Here is a 22,282-nt window from a genome sequence, read left to right as displayed (position 1 = left end):
TGATGGTGATATTGTTAAGCAAATATGAGTTGGACATCATATATTTAATTTGTATATTAAACATGCAATACCATCATATTATTTAACTCCATTGTTTTACACTTATTTTTTAATGTCAAGTAATACAAAATTCCCGCAACAACGCGCGGGGCACCATGTAGTTAACAAATAGTCATGATTAACATAACAATGATGAGAAATGAGTTTGAGGAAAACCCCTAACACATATTCTACTGCGACGCCTGAAACACTAGACCCGGTGTATCCAAAAATGATATTTAATTTGAAGTGGCTATCGATCAATTGACTTAGAAATAGACATCGATAATCGTCCGATCAAGTCTTTCCATCTTTTCTCGCAAGATTGTAGATTTTCTGATCTGATGATTCTTCGCGTTGACTTAGAAGTTCTTGTTGGGGAACATAGTAATTCAAAAAAATTCCTACGAACACGCACGATCTATCTAGGAGAAGCATAGAAACGAGCGGGGAGAGTGTGTCCACATACCCTCATAGAACGAAAGCGGAAGCGTTTATTAACGTGGTTGATGTAGTCGAACGTCTTCGCGATCCAACCGATCCAAGCACCGAACGTACGGCACCTCCGCGTTCAGCACACGTTCAGCTCGATGACATTCCTAGAGCTCTTGATCTAGTTGAGGTTGAGGGAGAGTTCCGTCAGCACGACGGCGTGGTGACGGTGATGATGATGTTACCGACACATGGCTTCACCTAAGCACTACGATGATATGACCGAGGTGTGTAACTGTGGAGGGGGGCACCGCACACGGCTAAGAGAAGACTTGGTGTACCTTTGGGGTTACCCCCTCCCACATATATAAAGGAGGGGGGAGGAGGAGGCCGGCCCAAGGGGGGGCACGCCAAGGGGGGAGTCCCACCTGGACTCCTAGTCCAAGTAGGATTCGGCCCCCCTCCTTCCTTCCACCGAAGAGGGAAAAGGGGAAGGGAGAGAGATGGAGAAGGAAAGAGGGGGCCGGCCCCCTCCCCTAGTCCAATTCGGTTTGGGCAAGGGGGGCGCCCCTCTCACGTGGCCTCTCTCCTCTCCTCCAATAAGGCCCAATAGGCCCAATACTTCTCCCGGGGAGTTCCGGTAACCTCCCGGTACTCTGAAAAAATGCCCGAATCACTCAGAACCATTCCGATGTCCGAATGCAACCTTCCAATATATGAATCTTTACCTCTCGACCATTTCGAGACTCCTCGTCATGTCCGTGATCTCATACGAGACTCTGAACAGACTTTGGTCATCAAATCACATAACTCATAATACAAATCGTCATCGAACGTTAAGCGTGCGGACCCTACAGGTTCGAGAACTATGTAGACATGACAGAGACACATCTCCGGTCAATAACCAATAGCGGAACCTGGATGCTCATATTGGCTCCTACATATTCTACAAAGATCTTTATCGGTCAAACCGCATAACAACATACGTTGTTCCCTTTGTCATCGGTATGTTACTTGCCCGAGACAACATACGTTGTTCCCTTTGTCATCGGTACGTTACTTTCCCGAGATTTGATTGTTGGTATCATCATACTTAGTTCAATCTCATTACTGGCAAGTCTCTTTACTCGTTCCGTAATTCATCATCCCATAACTAACTCATTAGTCACATTGCTTGCAAGGCTTATAGTGATGAGCATTACCGACAGGGCCCAGAGATACCTCTCCGATACATGGAGTGACAAATCATAATCTTGATCTATGCCAACCCAACATACACCTTTGAAGACACCTGTAGAACATCTTTATAATCATCCGGTTACATTCTGACGTTTGATAGCACACAAGGTGTTCCTCCGGTATTCGGGAGTTGCATAATCTCATAGTCAGAGGAACATGTATAAGTCATGAAGAATGCAATAGCAATAAAACTAAACGATCATTATGTTAAGCTAACGGATGGGTCTTACCATCATATCATTCTCCTAATGATGTGATAATGTTCATAAAATGACAACACATGTCTATGGTCAGGAAACTTAACCATCTTTGATTAACGAGCTAGTCAAGAGGAGGCATACTAGGGACACTTTGTTTTGTCTATGTATTCACACATGTATCAAGTTTCCGGTTAATACAATTCTAGCATGAATAATAAACATTTATCATGACATAAGGAAATATCAATAACATCTTTATTATTGCCTCTAGGGCATATTTCCTGCAGTCTCCCACTTGCACTAGAGTCTATAATCTAGTTCACATCGCCATGTGATTTAACACCAATAGTTCACATCGTCATTTGATTTAACACTCTATAGTTCACATCGCCATGTGACCAATACCCAAAGGGTTTATTAGAGTTAATAATCTAGTTCACATCTCCATGTGATTAACACCCATAGAGTACTAAGGTGTGATCATGTTTTGCTTGTGAGAGAAGTTTAGGCAACGGGTCTGCCACATTCAGATTCGTATGTATTTTGCAAATTTCTATGTCTACAATGCTCTGCACGGAGCTACTCTTGCTAATTGCTCCCACTTTCAATATGTATCCAGATTGAGACTAAGAGTCATCTGGATCAGTGTCAAAGCTTGCATCGACGTAACCCTTTACGACGAACTTTTTGTCACCTCCATAACCGAGAAACATATCCTTATTCCACTAAGGATAATTTTGACCGCTGTCCAGTGATCCACTCCTGGATCACTATTGTACCCTCTTGCCAAACACATGGTGAGGTACACAATAGGTCTGGTACACAACATAGCATACTTTATAGAACCTATGATTGAGGCATAGGGAATGACTTTTCATTCTCTTTCTATTTTCTGCCGTGGTCGGGTTTTGAGTCTTTACTCAACTTCACACCTTGCAACACAGGCAAGAACTCCTTCTTTGACTGTTCCATTTTGAACTACTTCAAAATCTTGTCAAGGTATGTACTCATTGAAAAAACTTATCAAGCGTCTTGATCTATCTCTATAGATCTTGATGCTCAATATGTAAGCAGCTTCACCGAGGTCTTTCTTTGAAGAACTCTTTTCAAACACTTATTTATGCTTTCCCGAAAATTTTACATTATTTTCGATCAACAATATGTCATTCAAATATACTTATCAGAAATGTTGTAGTGCTCCCACTCACTTTCTTGTAAATACAGGCTTCACCGCAAGTCTGTATAAAACTATATGCTTTGATCAACTCATCAAAGCGTATATTCCAACTCCGAGATGCTTGCACCAGTCCATAGATGGATCGCTGGAGCTTGCACACTTTATTAGCACCTTTAGGATTGACAAAACATTCTTGTTGCATCATATACAACTCTTCTTTAAGAAATCCATTAAGGAATGCAGTTTTGACATCCATTTGCCAAATTTCATAAAATGTGGCAATTGCTAACATGATTCGAACAAACTTAAGCATTGTTACGAGTGAGAAAATCTCATCGTAGTCAACACCTTGAATTTGTCGAAAACCTTTTGCGATAATTCGAGCTTTGTAGATAGTAACACTACTATCAGTGTCTGCCTTCCTCTTGAAGATCCATTTATCTCAATGGCTTGCCGGCCATCGGGGAAGTCAACCAAAGTCCAAACTTTGTTCTTCATACATGGATCCCATCTCAGATCTCATGGCCTCAAGCCATTTTTTGGAATCCGGGCTCATCATCGCTTCCTCATAGTTCGCAGGTTCATCATGGTCAAGTAGCATGACCTCCAGAACAGGATTACCGTACCACTCCGGTGCGGATCGTACTCTGGTAGACCTACGAGGTTCGGTAGTAACTTGATCTGAAGTTTGATGATCATCATCATTAGCTTCCTCACTAATTGGTGTAGGCATCACTGGAACTGATTTCTGTGATGAACTACTCTCCAACTCGAGAGAAGGTACAACTACCTCATCAAGTTCTACTTTCGTCCCACTCACTTCTTTCGAGAGAAACTCCTTTTCTAGAAAGGATCCATTCTTAGCAACAAATATCTTGCCTTCGGGTCTGTGATAGAAGGTGTACCCAACAGTCTCCTTTGGGTATCCTATGAAGACGCATCTCTCCAATTTGGGTTCGAGCTTATCAGGTTGAAGCTTTTTCACATAAGCATCGCAGCCATAAACTTTAAGAAACGACAGCTTAGGTTTCTTGCCAAACCATAGTTCATATGGTGTCGTCTCAACGGATCTTGATGGTGCCCTATTTAACGTGAATGCAGCTATCTCTAATGCATAACCCCAAAACGATAGTGGTAAATCGGTAATTGACATCATAGATCGCACCATATCTAATTTAGTACGGTTACGACGTTCGGACACACCATTACGCTGTGGTGTTCCAGGTGGCGTGAGTTGTGAAACTATTCCAATTTGTTTTAAATGAAGGCCAAACTCGTAACTCAAATATTCGTCTCCACGATCAGATCGTAGAAACTTTATTTTCTTGTTACGATGGTTCTCCACTTCACTCTGAAATTCTTTGAACTTTTCAAATGTTTCAGACTTGTGTTTCATTAAGTAGATATACCCATATCTGCTCAAATCATCTATGAAGGTTAGAAAATAATGATACCCGCCGTGAGCCTCCACACTCATCGGAGCGCATACATCAGTATGTATTATTTCCAATAAGTCAGTTCCTCGCTCCATTGTTCCAGAGAACGGAGTCTTAGTCATCTTGCCCATGAGGCATGGTTCGCAAGCATCAAGTGATTCATAATCAAGTGATTCCAAAAGTCCATCCGCATGGAGTTTCTTCATGCAGTTTACACCAATATGACCTAAACGGCAGTGCCACAAATATGTTGCACTATCATTATCAACTTTGCATCTTTTGGCATCAATATTATGTGTATCACTGCGATCAAGATTCAGTAAACCATTTACATTGGATGTAAGACCATAGAAGGTTTTATTCATGTAAACAGAACAACAATTATTCTCTGACTTAAATGAATAACCGTATCGCAATAAATATGATCCAATCATATTCATGCTCAATGCAAACACCAAACAACATTTATTTAGTTCCAATACTAATACCGAAGGTAGAGGGAGTATGCGATGGTGATCTTATCAACCTTGGAATCATTTCCAACACACATCGTCACCTCGCCCTCAACTAGTCTCTGTTCATTTTGTAAATCCTATTTTGAGTTACTAATCATAGCAACTGAACCGGTATCAAATACCCAGGGGCTACTATGAACACTAGTAAAGTACACATCAATAACATGTATATCAAATATACTTTTGTTCACTTTGCCATCCTTCTTATTCGCCAAGTATTTGGGGTAGTTCCGCTTCCAGTGACCATTCCTTTGCAGTAGAAGCACTTAGTTTCAGGCTCAGGTCTAGCTTTGGGCTTCTTCACGGGAGTGGCAACTTGCTTGCCATTCTTCTTGAAGTTCCCTTTCTTTCCCTTGCCCTTTTACTTGAAACTATTGGTCTTGTCAATCATCAACACTTGATGCCTTTTCTTGATTTCTACCTTCGCCGATTTCAGCATCACAAAGAGCTTGGGAATCGTTTCCGTTATCCCTTGCATATTATAGTTCATCATGAAGTTCTAGTAACTTGGTGATAGTGACTAGAGAACTCTGTCAATCACTATCTTATCTGGAAGATTAACTCCCACTTGATTCAAGTGATTGCGGTACTCAAACATTCTGAGCACATGCTCACTAGGTGTGTGATGTCTACTACTCAACCTTCTTCTTGTAGACGTTGTTGGGCCTCCAAGTGCAGAGGTTTGTAGGACAGTAGCAAATTTACCTCAAGTGGATGACCTAAGGTTTATCAATCCGTGGGAGGCGTAGGATGAAGATGGTCTCTCTCAAACAACCCTGCAACCAAATGACAAAGAGTCTCTTGTGTCCCCAACACACCCAATACAATGGTAAATTGTATAGGTGCACTAGTTCGGTGAAGATATGGTGATACAAGTGCAATATGGATAGTAGATATAGGTTTTTGTAATCTGAAAATATAAAAACAGCAAGGTAGCAAGTGGTAAAATTGAGCGTAAACGGTATTGCAATGCTAGGAAACAAGGCCTAGGGTTCATACTTTCACTAGTGCAAGTTCTCTCAACAATAATAACATAATTGGATCATATAACTATCCCTCAACATGCAACAAAGAGTCACTCCAAAGTCACTAATAGCGGAGAACAAACGAAGAGATTATGGTAGGGTACGAAACCACCTCAAAGTTATCCTTTCTGATCGATCTATTCAAGAGTCTGTGGTAAAATAACATGAAGCTATTCTTTCCGTTCAATCTATCATAGAGTTCGTACTAGAATAACACCTTAAGACACAAATCAACCAAACCCCTAATGTCACCTAGATACTCCAATATCACCTCAAGTATCCATGGGTATCATTATACGATATGCATCACACAATCTCAGATTCATCTATTCAACCGACACAAAGTACTTCAAGAGTGCCCCAAAGTTTCTACCGGAGAGTCAAGACGAAAACGTGTGCCAACCCTTATGCATAGGTTCATGGGTGGAACCCGCAAGTTGATCACCAAAACATACATCAAGTGCATCACGTGATATCCCATTGTCACCACAGATACGCACATGCAAGACATACATCAAGTGTTCTCAAATCATTAAAGACTCAATCCGATAAGATAACTTCAAAGGGAAAACTCAAGCCATTACAAGAGAGTAGAGGGGGAGAAACATTATAAGATCCAACTATAATAGCAAAGCTCGCGATACATCAAGATCGTGCCGAATCAAGAACACGCGAGAGAGAGATCAAACACATAGCTACTGGTACATACCGTCAGCCCCGAGGGTGAACTACTCCCTCATCATCATGGAGAGCGCCGGGATGATGAAGATGGCCACCGGTGAGGGATCCCCCTCGGCAGGGTGCCGGAACAGGGTCCCGATTGGTTTTTCGTGGCTACAGAGGCTTGCGGCGGCGGAACTCCCGATCTATTCTGTTCCCCGATGGTTTTAGGGTATATTGATATATATAGGCGAAAGAAGTCGGTCAGGGGAGCCACGAGGGGCCCATGAGGGTGGAAGGCGTGCCCAGGGGGGTGGGCACGCCCCCCTGCCTCGTGCCCTCCTCGTTGATTCCCTGATGTGTACTCCAAGTCCCCTGGATTGCTTCCGTTCCAAAAATAACTCTCCCGAAGGTTTCATTCCGTTTGGACTCCGTTTGATATTCCTTTTCTGCGAAATACTGAAACAAGGGAAAAAACAGGAACTGGCACTGGGCTCTGGGTTAATAGGTTAGTCCCAAAAATAATATAAAAGTGTAAAATAAAGCCCATTAACATCCAAAACAGATAATATAATAGCATGGAACAATCAAAAATTATAGATACGTTGGAGACGTATCAGCATCCCCAAGCTTAATTCCTGCTCGTCCTCGAGTAGGTAAATGATAAAAACAGAATTTTGGATGTGGAATGCTACCTAACATAATTCTCAATGTAATTTTCTTTATTGGGGCAAAAATATTCAGATCCATAAGATTCAAGACAAAAGTTTAATATTGACATAAAAATAATAATACTTCAAGCATACTAACAAAGTAATCATGTCTTCTCAAAATAACATGGCCAAAGAAAGTTATCCCTACAAAATCATATAGTCTGGCTATGCTCTATCTTCATCACACAAAATATTTAGATCATGCACAACCCCGATGACAAGCCAAGCAATTGTTTCATACTTTTGATGTTCTCAAACTTTTTCAATCTTCACGCAATACATGAGCGTGAGCCATGGACATAGCACTATAGGTGGAATAGAATGGTGGTTGTGGAGAAGACAAAAAGGAGAAGATAGTCTCACATCAACTAGGCGTATCAACGGGCTATGGAGATGCCCATCAATAGATATCAATGTGAGTGAGTAGGGATTGCCATGCAACGGATGCACTAGTGCTATAAGTGTATGAAAGCTCAACAAAAGAAACTAAGTGGGTGTGCATCCAACTCGCTTGCTCACGAAGACCTAGGGCATTTTGAGGAAGCCCATCATTGGAATATACAAGCCAAGTTCTATAATGTAAAATTCCCACTAGTATATGAAAGTGACAACATAAGAGACTCTCTATCATGAAGATCATGGTGCTACTTTGAAGCACAAGTGTGGTAAAAGGATAGTAGCATTGCCCCTTCTCTCTTTTTCTCTCATTTTTTTATTTTTTTATTTGGGCCTTTTCCCTTTTTTTTTTCTTTTTTTGGCCCAAACCACTTTGCTCCTCTTATGCTTTTCCGCTTTGACTATTTGGCCATCACTTTGAAAATTTCATAAAAAATTCATACTAACTCAGAAAAATTCAAATAAGATATCAAAATGTTCAGAAAAGCATCACCTGTATGTGCATGTCATTTGCATTCATGAAAAAAGTGTTGGCCAGTCTCCATCTTAGTTTTAGCTCATATGATCTTAGCATGAACAGTAAAATCTAAAAATATTCTAAAAATTCTTTAAAAAATTGCTGGCAAACTTTGACCAATGTTTTCAGAGCTTGCCAAGTTTCATAAGGGAATGACATTCGTGGAAGTTGTTGCAAAAAAAACAAAAAATCAATGCTCCAAAATTTCATTTTTTACCATGACTTCCACGAATGCCATTCACTTATGAAACTTGGCAAGCACTCAAAACATTGGTCAAGGTTTGCCACCAATTGTTTTTTAGAATTTTTAGGTTTTTTAGATTTTACTGTTCATGCTAAGATCATATGAGCTAAAACTGAGATGGGGACTGGGCCAACACTTTTTTCATGAATGCAAATGACATGCACATATAGGTGATGCTTTTCTGAATATTTTGATATCTTATTTGAATTTTTCTGAGTTAGTATGATTTTTTTATGAACTTTTCAAAGTGATGGTCAAATGGTCAAAGGGGAAAAGCATAAGAGGAGCAAAGTGGTTTGGGCAGGAACAAGTGTTTTCGGAAACTAGGGGTAAACTTGCCGAGTGGGACACAACTAAGGGCACCAAATTAATTATCCCTTTATTTACTTACAACTCATGAATTAAACTCGATACTTAGAACAAAATATGACTCTATATGAATGCCTCTGGCGGTGTACCAAGATGTGCAATGACTCATGAGTGACATGTATGAAAGAATTATGAACGGTGGCTTTGCCACAAATACGATGTCAACTATATGATCATGCAAAGCAATATGACAATGATGGAGCATGTCATAATAAAGGAACGGTGGAAAGTTGCATGGCAATATATCTCGGAATGGCTATGGAAATGCCATGATAGGTAGGTATGGTGTCTGTTTTGAGGAAGGTATATGGTGAGTGTATGATACCGGCGAAAGGTGCGCGGTATTAGAGAGGCCAGCAATGGTGGAAGGATGAGAGTGCGTATAATCCATGGACTCAATATTAGTCATAAAGAACTCACATACTTATTGCAAAAATCTATTAGTTATTGAAACAAAGTACTACACGCATGATCCTAGGGGGATAGATTGGTAGGAAAAGACCATCGCTCGTCCCCGACCGCCACTCATAAGGAAGACAATCAATAAATAAATCATGCTCGGACTTCATACATGATGGTTCACCATACGTGCATGCTACGAGGAATCACAAACTTTAACACAAGTATTTCTCAAATTCACAACTACTCCACTAGCATGACTCTAATATCACCATCTTCATATCTCAAAATAATCATAAGGAATCAAACTTCTCATAGTATTCAATGCACTTATATGAAAGTTTTTATTATATCCCTCTTGGATGCCCATCATATTAGGACTAAATTCATAACCTAAGCAAATTACCATGCTGTTCTAAAGACTCTCAAAATAATATAAGTGAAGCATGAGATTTCATATATTTCTTAAGAATAAAGCCACCGCTGTGCTCCAAAAGGATATAAGTGAATCACTAGAGCAAACGACAAACTACTCCAAAAGATATAAGTGAAGATCAATGAGTAGTCGAATAATCATGCAACTATGTGAAGACTCTCTAACATTTAAGAATTTCAGATCTTGGTATTTTATTCAACCAGCAAGCAAAGCTAAATAAAATGACATGACGCTCCAAGAAAAACACATATCATGTGGTGAATAAAAATATAGCTCCAAGTAAAGTTACTGATGAACGAAGACGAAAGAGGGGATGCCATCCGGGGCATCCCCAAGCTTAGGCTCTCGGTCATCCTTGAATATTACCTTGGGGTGCCTTGGGCATCCCCAAGCTTAGGCTCTTGCCACTCCTTATTCCATAGTCCATCGAATCTTTACCCAAAACTTGAAAACTTCACAACACAAAACACAACAGAAAACTCATAAGCTCCGTTAGTATAAGAAAATAAATCACCACTTAGGTACTGTTGTGAGCTCATTCTAAATTCATATTGGTGTAATATCTACTGTATTCCAACTTCTCTATGGTTCATACCCTCCGATACTACTCATAGATTCATCAAAATAAGCAAACAACACATAGAAAACAGAATCTGTCAAAAACAGAACAGTCTGTAGTAATCTGTATCAAACGTATACTTCTGGAACCCCAAAAATTCTACCAAAATAGGACGACCTAGATAATTTGTTTATTGATCTACTTCAATTGGAATCAGTATTTTATCACTTTCTGGTGATTTTTAACAATTGTTTTCGTGAGCAGAAAGTTTCTGTCTTTTTCAGCATGATCAAATAATTATCATCCAAGAAGATCCTATAGGTCTTACTTGGCACAAACACTAATTAAAACATAAAACCACATCTAACCAGAGGTTAGATAGATTATTTATTGCTAAACAGGAGCAAAAAGCAAGGAACAAAAATAAGATTGGTTGCCTCCCAACAAGCGCTAACGTTTAACGCCCCTAGCTAGGCATGATGATTTCAATGATGCTCACATAAAAGATAAGAATTGAAATATAAAGAGAGCATCATGAAGAATATGACTAGCACATTTAAGTCTAACCCGCGTCCTATGCATAGGGATTTTGTGAGCAAATAACTTATGGAAACAATAATCAACTAGCATAGGAAGGTAAAACAAGCATAACTTCAAAACTTTAAGCACATAGAGAGGAAACTTGATATTATTGCAATTCCTACAAGCATATATTCCTCCCTCATAATAAATTTCAGTACAATCATGAATGAATTCAACAATATAACCATCACATAAAGCATTCTTTTCATGATCTACATGCATATAATTTTTATTACTCTCCACATAAGCAAATTTCTTCTCATGAATAGTAGTGGGAGCAAACTCAACAAAATAACTATCATGTGAAGCATAATCCAATTGAAAATTAAAATCATGATGACAACTTTCATGTTTATGTTTATTCTTTATAGCATACGTGTCATCACAATAATCATCATAAATAGGAGGCATGCTTTCATCACAATAAATTTGCTCATCAAAACTTGGGGCACTAAACATATCATGTTCATCAAACATAGCATCCCCAAGCTTGTGGCTTTGCATATCATTAGCATCATAGGTATTCCAAGAATTCATACTAACAGCATTGCAATCATGCTCATCATTCAAAGATTTAGTGCCAAACATTTTAATGCATTCTTCCTCTAGCAATTGAGGACAATTATCGGAATCCTTATTTTCACGGAAGACATTAAAAAGATGAAGCATATGAGGCATCCTCAATTCCCTTTTTTTGTAGTTTTCTTTTATAAACTAAACTAGTGATAAAACAAGAAACTAAAAGATTCGATTACAAGATCTAAAGATATACCTTCAAGCACTCACTTCCCCGGCAACGGCGCCAGAAAAGAGCTTGATGTCTACTACTCAACCTTCTTCTTGTAGACGTTGTTGGGCCTCCAAGTGCAGAGGTTTGTAGGACAGTAGCAAATTTCCCTCAAGTGGATGACCTAAGGTTTATCAATCCGTGGGAGTCGTAGGATGAAGATGGTCTCTCTCAAACAACCCTGCAACCAAATAACAAAGTGTCTCTTGTGTCCCCAACACACCCAATACAATGGTAAATTGTATAGGTGCACTAGTTCGGCGAAGAGATGGTGATACAAGTGCAATATGGGTAGTAGATATAGGTTTTTGTAATCTGAAAATATAAAAACAGCAAGGTAGCAAGTGGTAAAATTGAGCGTAAACGGTATTGCAATGCTAGGAAACAAGGCCTAGGTTTCATACTTTCACTAGTGCAAGTTCTCTCAACAATAATAACATAATTGGATCATATAACTATCCCTCAACATGCAACAAAGAGTCACTCCAAAGTCACTAATAGCGGAGAACAAACGAAGAGATGATGGTAGGGTATGAAACCACCTCAAAGTTATCCTTTCTGATCGATCTATTCAAGAGTCCGTGGTAAAATAACATGAATCTATTCTTTCCGTTCAATCTATCATAGAGTTCGTACTATAATAACACCTTAAGACACAAATCAACCAAAACCCTATTGTCACCTAGATACTCCAATGTCACCTCAAGTATCCATGGGTATGATTATACGATATGCATCACACAATCTCAGATTCATCTATTCAACCTACACAAAGTACTTCAAAGAGTGCCCGAAAGTTTCTACCGGAGAGTCAAGACGAAAACGTGTGCCAACCCTTATGCATAGGTTCATGGGCGGAACCCGCAAGTTGATCACCAAAACATACATCAAGTGGATCACGTGATATCCCATTGTCACCACAGATACGCACATGCAAGACATACATCAAGTGCTCTCAAATCCTTAAAGACTCAATCCGATAAGATAACTTCAAAGGGAAAACTCAATCCATTACAAGAGAGTAGAGGGGGAGAAACATCATAAGATCCAACTATAATAGCAAAGCTCGCGATACATCAATATCATGCCGAATCAAGAACACGCGTGAGAGAGATCAAACACATAGCTACTGGTACATACCCGCAGCCCCGAGGGTGAACTACTCCCTCCTCGTCATGGAGAGCGCCGGATGATGAAGATGGCCATCGGTGAGGGATCCCCCCTCCCCGATTGGTTTTTCGTGGCTACAGAGGCTTGCGGCAGCGGAACTCCCGATCTATTCAGTTCCCTGATGGTTTTAGGGTATATTGATATATATATATATATAGGCAAAATAAGTCGGTCAGGGGAGCCACGAGGGGCCCACGAGGGTGGAGGGCGCGCCCAGGGGGTGGGCGCCCCCCCCCTGCCTCGTGCCCTCCTCGTTGATTCCCTGACGTGTACTCCAAGTCCCTTGGATTGCTTCCGTTCCAAAAATAACTCTCCCGAAGGTTTCATTCCGTTTGGACTCCGTTTGATATTCCTTTTCTGCGAAATACTGAAACAAGGGAAAAAACAGGAACTGGCACTGGGCTCTGGGTTAATAGGTTAGTCCCAAAAATAATATAGAAGTGTAAAATAAAGCCCATTAACATCCAAAACAGATAATATAATAGCATGGAACAATCAAAAATTATAGATACGTTGGAGACGCATCAGTGAGCTATTCTCCTCTATCTTGTAGGCAAAGTACTTGTCAGAGGTCTCATACCTCTCGACATGGGCATGAGTCTAAAATACCAATTTCAACTCTTGGAACATCTCATATGCTCCGTGGCGTTCAAAACGTTTTTGAAGTCCCGGTTCTAAGCCGTAAAGTATGGCGCACTAGACTATCAAGTAGTCATCATACCAAGCTTGTAAAACGTTCATAGCGTCTACATCAGCTCCTCCAATAGGTCTGTCACCTAGCGGTGCATCAAGGACATAATTCTTCTGTGCAGCAATGAGGATAATCCTTAGATCACGAACTCAGTCCGCATCATTGCTACTATCATCATTCAACTTAGTTTTCTCTAGGAACATATCAAAAATAAAACAGGGGAGCTATACGCGAGCTATTGATCTACAACATAGATATGTAAATACTATCAGGACTTAGTTCATGATAAATTAAAGTTCAATTAATCATACTACTTAAGAACTCCCACTTAGATAAACATCCCTCTAGTCATCTAAATGATCACGTGATCCAAATCAACTAAACCATGTCCGGTCATCACATGAGATGGAGTAGTTTTAAATGGTGAACATCACTATGTTGATCATATCTACTATATGATTCACGCTCGATCTTTCGATCTCAGTGTTCCGAGGCCATATCTGCATATGCTAGGCTCGTCAAGTTTAACCCGAGTATTCTGCGTGCAAAACTGGCTTGCACCCGTTGTATGTGAACGTAGAGCTTATCACACCCGATCATCACGTGGTGTCTCGGCACGACGAACTGTAGCAACGGTGCATACTCAGGGAGAACACTTATACCTTGAAATTTAGTGAGGGATTGCTACCTCTTGAGCACTGCGTTGGTTTTCCCTTGAAGAGGAAAGGGTGATGCAGTAAAGTAGCATAAGTATTTCCCTCAGTTTTTGAGAACCAAGGTATCAATCCAGTAGGAGACCACGCTCGAGTCCCACGCACCTACACAAACAAATAAGAACCTCGCAACCAACGCGATAAAGGGGTTGTCAATCCCTTCACGGTCACCTACGAGAGTGAGATCTGATAGAGATGATAAGATAATATTTTTGGTATTTTTATGGTAAACACTAAAAGTAAAGAAAGCAAAATAAACGGCAAAAGAAATAGCTTGTTGATGGGAGATTAATATGATGGAAAATAGACCCGGGGCCCATAGGTTTCACTAGTGGCTTCTCTCAAGATAGCATAAGTATTACGGTGGGTAAACAAATTACTGTCGAGCAATTAATAGAATTGAGCATAGTTATGAGAATATCTAGGTATGATCATGTATATAGGCATCATGTCTGTGAAAAGTAGACCGACTCCTGCCTGCATCTACTACTATTACTCCACACATCGACCGCTATCCAGCATGCATCTAGAGTATTAAGTTCATAAGAACAGAGTAACGCTTTAAGCAAGATGACATGACGTAGAGGGATAAACTCATGCAATATGATATAAACCCCATCTTTTTATCCTCGATGGAAACAATACAATACATGTCGTTTCCCCTACTGTCACTGGGATCGAGCACCGCAAGATTGAACCCAAAGCTAAGCACTTCTCCCATTGCAAGAAAGATCAATCTAGTAGGCCAAACCAAACTGATAATTTGAAGAGACTTGCAAAGATAACCAATCATACATAAAAGAATTCAGAGGAGATTCAAATATTGTTCATAGATAATCTTGATCATAAACCCACAATTCATCGAATCTCGACAAACACACCGCAAAAAGAAGAGTTACATCAAATAGAACTCCAAGAGAATCGAGAAGAACTTTGTATTGAGATCCAAAGAGAGAGAAGAAGCTATCGAGCTAATAACTATGGACCCGAAGGTCAGAGGTAAAGTACTCACACATCATCGGAGAGGCTATGGTGTTGATGTAGAAGCCCTCCGTGATCGATGCCCCTTCCGGGGGAGCGCCGGAAAAGGCCCCAAGATGGGTTCTCACGGGTACAGAAGGTTGCGGCGGTGGAAATAGGGTTTTTGCTCCTCTGGTGATGGTTTGCGGGTACGTAGGTATATATAGGAGGAAGAAGTAGGTCGGTGGAGCTACGAGGGGCCCATGAGGGTGGAGGGTGCGCCCAGGGGGGTAGGCGCGCCCCCTACCTCGTGGCCTCCTCGGTGATTTCTTGACGTCCACTCCAAGTCCTCTGGATCACGTTTGTTCCGAAAATCACGTTCCCGAAGGTTTCATTCTGTTTGGACTCCGTTTGATATTCCTTTCCTTTGAAACACTGAAATAGGCAAAAAACAGCAATTTGGGCTGGGCCTCCGGTTAATAGGTTAGTCCCAAAAATAATATAAAAGTGTATAATAAAGCCCATTAAACATCCAAAACAGAATATAATATAGCATGGAACAATAAAAAATGATAGATACGTTGGAGACGTATCAAGCATCCCCAAGCTTAATTCCTGCTCGTCCTCGAGTTGGTAAATGATAAAAACAGAATTTTTTATGTGGAATGCTACTTAGCATAATTTTCAATGTAATTCTCTTATTTGTGGTATGAATATTCATATCCGAAAGATTCAAGATAAAAGTTTAATATTGACATAAAAGTAATAATACTTCAAGCATACTAACTAAGCAATTATGTCTTCTCAAAATAACATGGCCAAAGAAAGTTCATCCCTACAAAATCATATAGTTTGGTCATGCTCCATTTTCGTCACACAAGAATGCTCTCATCATGCACAACCCCGATGACAAGCCAAGCAATTGTTTCATACTTTAGTAATCTCAAACTTTTTTCAACTTTCACGCAATATATGAGCGTGAGCCATGGATATAGCACTATGGGTGGAATAGAATATGATGATGGGGGTTATGTGGAGAAGACAAAAAAGGAGAAAGTCTCACATTGACGCGGCTAATCAACGAGCTAGGGAGATGCCCATCGATTGATGTCAATGCAAGGAGTAGGGATTGCCATGCAACAGATGCACTAGAGCTATGAATGTATGAAAGCTCAAAAAAAGAAACTAAGTGGGTGTGCATCCAACTTGCTTGCTCACGAAGACCTAGGGCATTTCAGGAAGCCCATTGTTGGAATATACAAGGCAAGTTCTATAATGAAAAATTCCCACTAGTATATGAAAGTGACAAAACAAGAGCCTCTCTATCATAAAAATCATGGTGCTACTTTGAAGCACAAGTGTGGAAAAGAGGATAGTAGCATTGTCCCTTCTTTATTTTCTTTTTTTTCTTTTTTTGGGCCTTTCCTTTTTTTATTTGGCCTTTCTCTCATTTTTTTATTTTTTTATTTGGGACAATGCTCTATGAATAATGATCATCACACTTCTATTTATTTACAACTCGATGATTACAACTCGATATTAGTGTTGGGGATCGTAGCAGAAATTAAAATTTTCTACGCATCACCAAGATCAATCTATGGAGTTTACTAGCAAGAAGAGGGGAGGAGTGCATCTATATACCCTTGTAGATCGCGAGCGGAAGCGTTCAAGAGAACGAGGTTGATGGAGTCGTACTCGTCGTGATCCAAATCACCGATGATCCAAGCGCCGAACGGACGGCACCTCCGCGTTCAACACACGTACGGAGCGGTGACGTCTCCCGCACCTTGATCCAGCAAGGAGGTGGGAGAGGTTGAGGAAGAGGGCTCCAACAGCAGCACGACGGCGTGGTGGTGGTGGAGTGACACTTCTCCGGCAGGGCTTTGCCAAGCACACGCGGAGGAGGAGAGGTGTTGGGGAGGGGAGGGGCTGCGCCTTGGATGTGGTCCTGCAGCCCTCCCCTCACCCCTCTATTTATAGGGAGAAGGGGAAGGGGGCCGGCCCCTCTAGATGAGATCTAACGGGGGCGGCGGCCAAGGGGGGAGGGAGCTTGCCCCCCAAGCAAGGGGGCGCCCCCCCTTTAGGGTTCCCCCAAACCCTAGGCGCATGGGCCCTAGGGGGGTTGGCGCCCAGCCCACTAAGGGCTGGTTCCCTTCCACCTACAGCCCATAAGGCCCTCCGGACCAGGTGGACCCTCCCGGTGGACCCCCGGAACCCATCCGGTTGTCCCGGTACAATACCGGTATACCCTCGAATATTTCCGGTGACCGTATGGTGACTTCCCATATATAAATCTTTACCTCCGGACCATTCCGGAACTCCTCGTGACGTCCGGGATCTCATCCGGGACTCCGAACAACATTCGGTAATCACATACAAACCTTCCTTATAACCCTAGCGTCATCGAACCTTAAGTGTGTAGACCCTACCACTACTGGAATCAGCTAATTTGCCATCTTCCAGCTCTTTGTCGTCTGCTAGCTGACGACACAGAAGCTCTTTGCCATCAGCTACCCAAAAGCGGACGGCAAAGAAAAGGCAGACGACAAATCAGGCCTTTGCCATCTGCCGGCTCTTTGCCGTCAGCCAGCTGACGGCAAAGAATCTTTGTCGTCCGCTGGCTGACGGGAAAGAGAGAGGTGGCCCCCACCCCCCCGCCCGTTTAGAAAAACTTAACGCCCCACCTCTTTGCCGTCTGCTAGCAGACGGCAAAGAGAGATAAAGGCGGACGGCAAAGACTGGCGGACGGCAAAGAGCAGACTAACTAACGGCCCCCACCCCCCCCGTTACTCTCTCTTCTCTCCCTCTCTCCTCCCCGACGCGCCCCGCCACCAGATCCCACGTCCACCGCCGCCGCCGCCGCCCTCGCCCCCGCACCCGCTTGGCACGTCGCCCCACCACCCCTCCGCCCCCCACCCCATCCGCCGACGCCCCGTCGCCCCGCCACCCGCCCCCCGGCGCCGCCCCCGCCACCGCCCCCGACGCCCCGTCGCCCCGCCGCCCCTGCCGCCCGGCGCCTCCCCCGCCGCCCGGCGGCGCCCCCGCTGCCCGGTGCCGCCCCCGCTACCGCCCCCGCCGCCCGGCGCCCCCCGCCACCGCCCCCGCCGACCGTCCCATTGCTCCGGTGAGGGACTACTTCTTTTTTTCTTCTGTTTTTTCATTTTTTTTTCTGTTTAATTGTTAGTGCTAGATTGTGTTAGTGTTAGTGTTAGAAAAGAATGAGAAGAAGTAGAAGTAGTAGAAGAAGTAGAAGAAGAAAAGAGAAGAAGTAGAAAAAAGATGAAAAAAGAAAAAGAAGAAAAGAAGTAGAAGAAGAAGAAAGGAAGAAAAGAAAAGAAGTACAAAAAAGATGTAAAAAGAAGAAGAAGAAAAGAAGTAGAAGAAGTAGAAGAAGAAGAAAGGAAGAAACGAAAAGAAGTAAAAAAGTAGAAAAAAGATGAAAGAAGAAGAAGAAGAAGAAAGGAAAGAAGAAGAAGAAGAAGAAGAAGAAGAAGAAGAGAAAGAAAGAAGAAGAAGGATAGAAGGAAACACCCCGACCCCTTGACCCCGACACCCCGACCCCTGACCCCGACCCCGACACCACACCCCGACCCCGACACGACACCCCGACCCCCTGACCCCTGACCCCGACACCCCGACTCCGACACTACACCCCAACAACCCGACCCCGACACGACACCCCGACACCCGACCCCCCCGATCCCCTGACCCCCTGACCCTGACACCCCGACTCCAACACCACACCCCGACACCCCGACCCCGACACGACACCCCGACACCCGACCCCCTGACCCCCTGACCCCCAACCCCGACACCACACCCCGACACCCGACACCCGACCCCCTAACCCCCTGACCCCGACACGACACCCCGACCCCCCGACCCCGAAACAGCACCCCGACCCTGACACGGCACCCCGACACCGACACGACACCCCGACCCCCGACACCTCCCGAAAAGGTGTTCTTTGGCCTTGCAGAGGCCGATGGGGTCATATATTTGTGAATTATTAGTTAGGTCATATATTTGTGAATTATTAGTTAGGTCATATATTTTTCGATTTTGTTATGAAAACATCATATATAATTGTGTTGATCGGGTAGATTTAAATGTGCAGTTGTTTCATCGCTGCGAGGTTTGGTGGTCGACGACCTCGCCGTGCGTTTGACGAGCTCTGCCCCTTCGTTCGTGGGTGAGCACAAATGACATGTCCTCCTCCCCCGTTAATTATTTGCTCTGTTCCGGTGTTCGTGCCGATGAAACTTGATAGCTAGCTATATATGTGTCTTGAATCATCAGTATGCGTAACCAATATGTGTCTCCCGTTCGAAAGCGTCATAGTTATAAGTATGCATGCATTTGCATATTTATAACCTTGATTCTTTCGAATTGTCCAATGCTATCCATGGACAGCCCGAGTATGTTTAGATTGGGTTCGTTTTCCCATATGCTTTGCTCCGGATCTGACGCATAAGTTTCGTCAGTGCCTCCCCTATTGTTCTCCGGGTACACATCCTCTCTGTTTATTGCAGAGACGTGTATCAGGAGAACAACGGGGAGGTGCTGCCGAAATTTTGCGTAGGATCCGGAGCATAGCATGGGAAAATGAACCCAATCTAAACATACTCGGGTGGGATTAGGACCTATCATTACCTATTAGAGTGTAGGTTGCATGGACGTAATAAAATTGACAAAGTAGATCAACTGATGAATATATACATGGTGAATTTTATATATATATATATATATATATATATATATATATATTTGTTGTGTGTCTAGTAGCTCTGAAAGTCAAGATGAGTGATCGTGCGTGGATGTCCACCGGTCACACTGGTCAGAACAAATGGAGCACTGAATGGTTCACAAAAACCAAGGGGTTTGTGCAAGCCGCATTTGCAAATGGCCAGAGGAAAACCTGGTGCCCCTGTTTACGGTGCGGCAATTGGGAAAAGAGGACAGAGGCTGAAATGGGCAAACACCTGCAGAAGAGTGGTTTTACGCCCGATTATACGGTGTGGACATTTCATGGTGAGTCTGCCCAACATGACCGAGCTGAGGTGGATCGTCGTCGCACCGACGAGCATGGTACCGGGATGGAAAACATGGTGCAAGACTTCGATGATGCTCAGGATTCGGACGAGGAGATGGAGGAATCTGCAAAGGCCTTCAATGAAATGTTGGAGTCTTCAAAACGTCCGCTCCATGAGCACACTGAGCTTTGTCAGTTGGATGCCATCTCACAAGTAATGGCTCTGAAGGCTCAGTTCAACTTGGGCAGAGAATGCTACGATGCAATGATGACAGTATTTGGACGCTTTCTACCCAAAGGCCATGTAATGCCTGCAAACCTGTACCAGTCGGACAAAATCCTCTGTGCACTGAAGATGCCCTATGAGAAGATACATGCGTGTGAGAAAGGATGTGTCTTGTTTAGGCTTGACTATGCGGACTTGAACTATTGTCCCATTTGCAAGTCTTCCAGGTATGTTGTGGTAGACAACGGTATGGGTGAGAAGACACAGACCAAAATCCCCGTTAGTGTTCTTCGGTATATGCCAATCGTACCAAGACTTCAACGTCTTTTCATGGTCGAAGAGACGGCCAGACAATTGACATGGCACAAAACGGGCAAAAGAACCGAACTAGATGCAGATGGGAATCTGATGATCGTACACACATCGGATGGTGTTGCGTGGAAAAAGTTTGATGAATTACATGCTGACAAAGCGGCAGATCCGAGGCATCCTCGAGTCGGCATCAGCACGGATGGGTTCAGTGTGTTTGGTATGACGGCAGCCCAATACAGTTGTTGTCCCGTATTTGTCTTTCCACTCAATCTCCCCCCGGACAGATTATGCAAAGAAAGAACATTTTCCTGACGTTGATAATTCCAGGGCCCAACTATCCGGGGAAAAATATGAATGTGTACATGCAGCCGCTTAAGGACGAATTGCAAGAAGCCTAGGATAATGGGTTCAAGACATACGACGCCTATAGCAAACGGAACTTCATAATGCGTGTCTGGTACATGTACTCGACGCATGACTTGCCGGCGTATGCGCTATTCGTTGGCTGGTGTGTGCATGGAAGGTCCCCGTGCCCCACATGCGAGGAAAGGGGAGGACTTTAACCCGAGCCAGGGTCCCATTGATCCAGAGCTGGTGATGATATCTGGTGGCGGGAGGTCCCATGGCTCCATAGCCATTGGAGATGGACTTATCCGTTGTCCTAGCACTCTCCCGGAGATCAAGGCGCGCCAGTCGAGCTCCGCTCCTGAGATAAGGCCTCGTGAACGGCCAGTCCAACTCGCCATCAAGGTTAGTGATACGTACTCAACCATCCATTTTTCCTAAGTTAGCTCTAAAACGATCTGTACTTAGCTTACTTATGTAAAAAATTGCATAATTAGCTTAGTTAGCTCATAAACGATCCATTTTACCTAAGTTAGCTCTAAAATGACCCATTTTACCTTGGTTAGCTTATAAATGATCCAGTTCATCCAAGTTAGCTCAAAAATGACCCATTTTACCTAGATTAGCTCCTAAATGATCCATTTTACCTACGTTAGCTTTAAAATGACCCATTTCACCTAGGTTAGCTCCAAAATGACCCATCTTACCTAGGTTATCTCATAAACGATCCATTTCAACTAATTTAGCTCATAAACGATCCATTTCACCTAAGTTAGCTAAAAAACGATCCATTTCACCTAAATTAGCTCTTAAATGATCCATTTCACCTAAGTTAGCTCAAAAAGATCCATTTCAACTAAATTAGCTCATAAATGATCCATTTCACCTAAGTTAGCTCAAAAACAATCCATTTCAACTAAGTTAGCTCATAAATGATCCATTTCACCTAAGTTAGCTAAAAAACGATCCATTTCACCTTAGTTACCTCAAAAACGATCCATTTGACCTTAGTTAGCTCATAAACGACCCATTTCAACTAAGTTAGCTCACAAATGATCCATTTCACCTTAGCTAGCTCATAAACGACCCATTTCAACTTAGTTAGCTC

This window comes from Aegilops tauschii, chromosome 5, assembly GCF_002575655.3.
Source record: "Aegilops tauschii subsp. strangulata cultivar AL8/78 chromosome 5, Aet v6.0, whole genome shotgun sequence".
Taxonomy (NCBI): Eukaryota; Viridiplantae; Streptophyta; class Magnoliopsida; order Poales; family Poaceae; genus Aegilops; species Aegilops tauschii.
Note: the sequence above shows the minus strand (reverse complement) of the source record.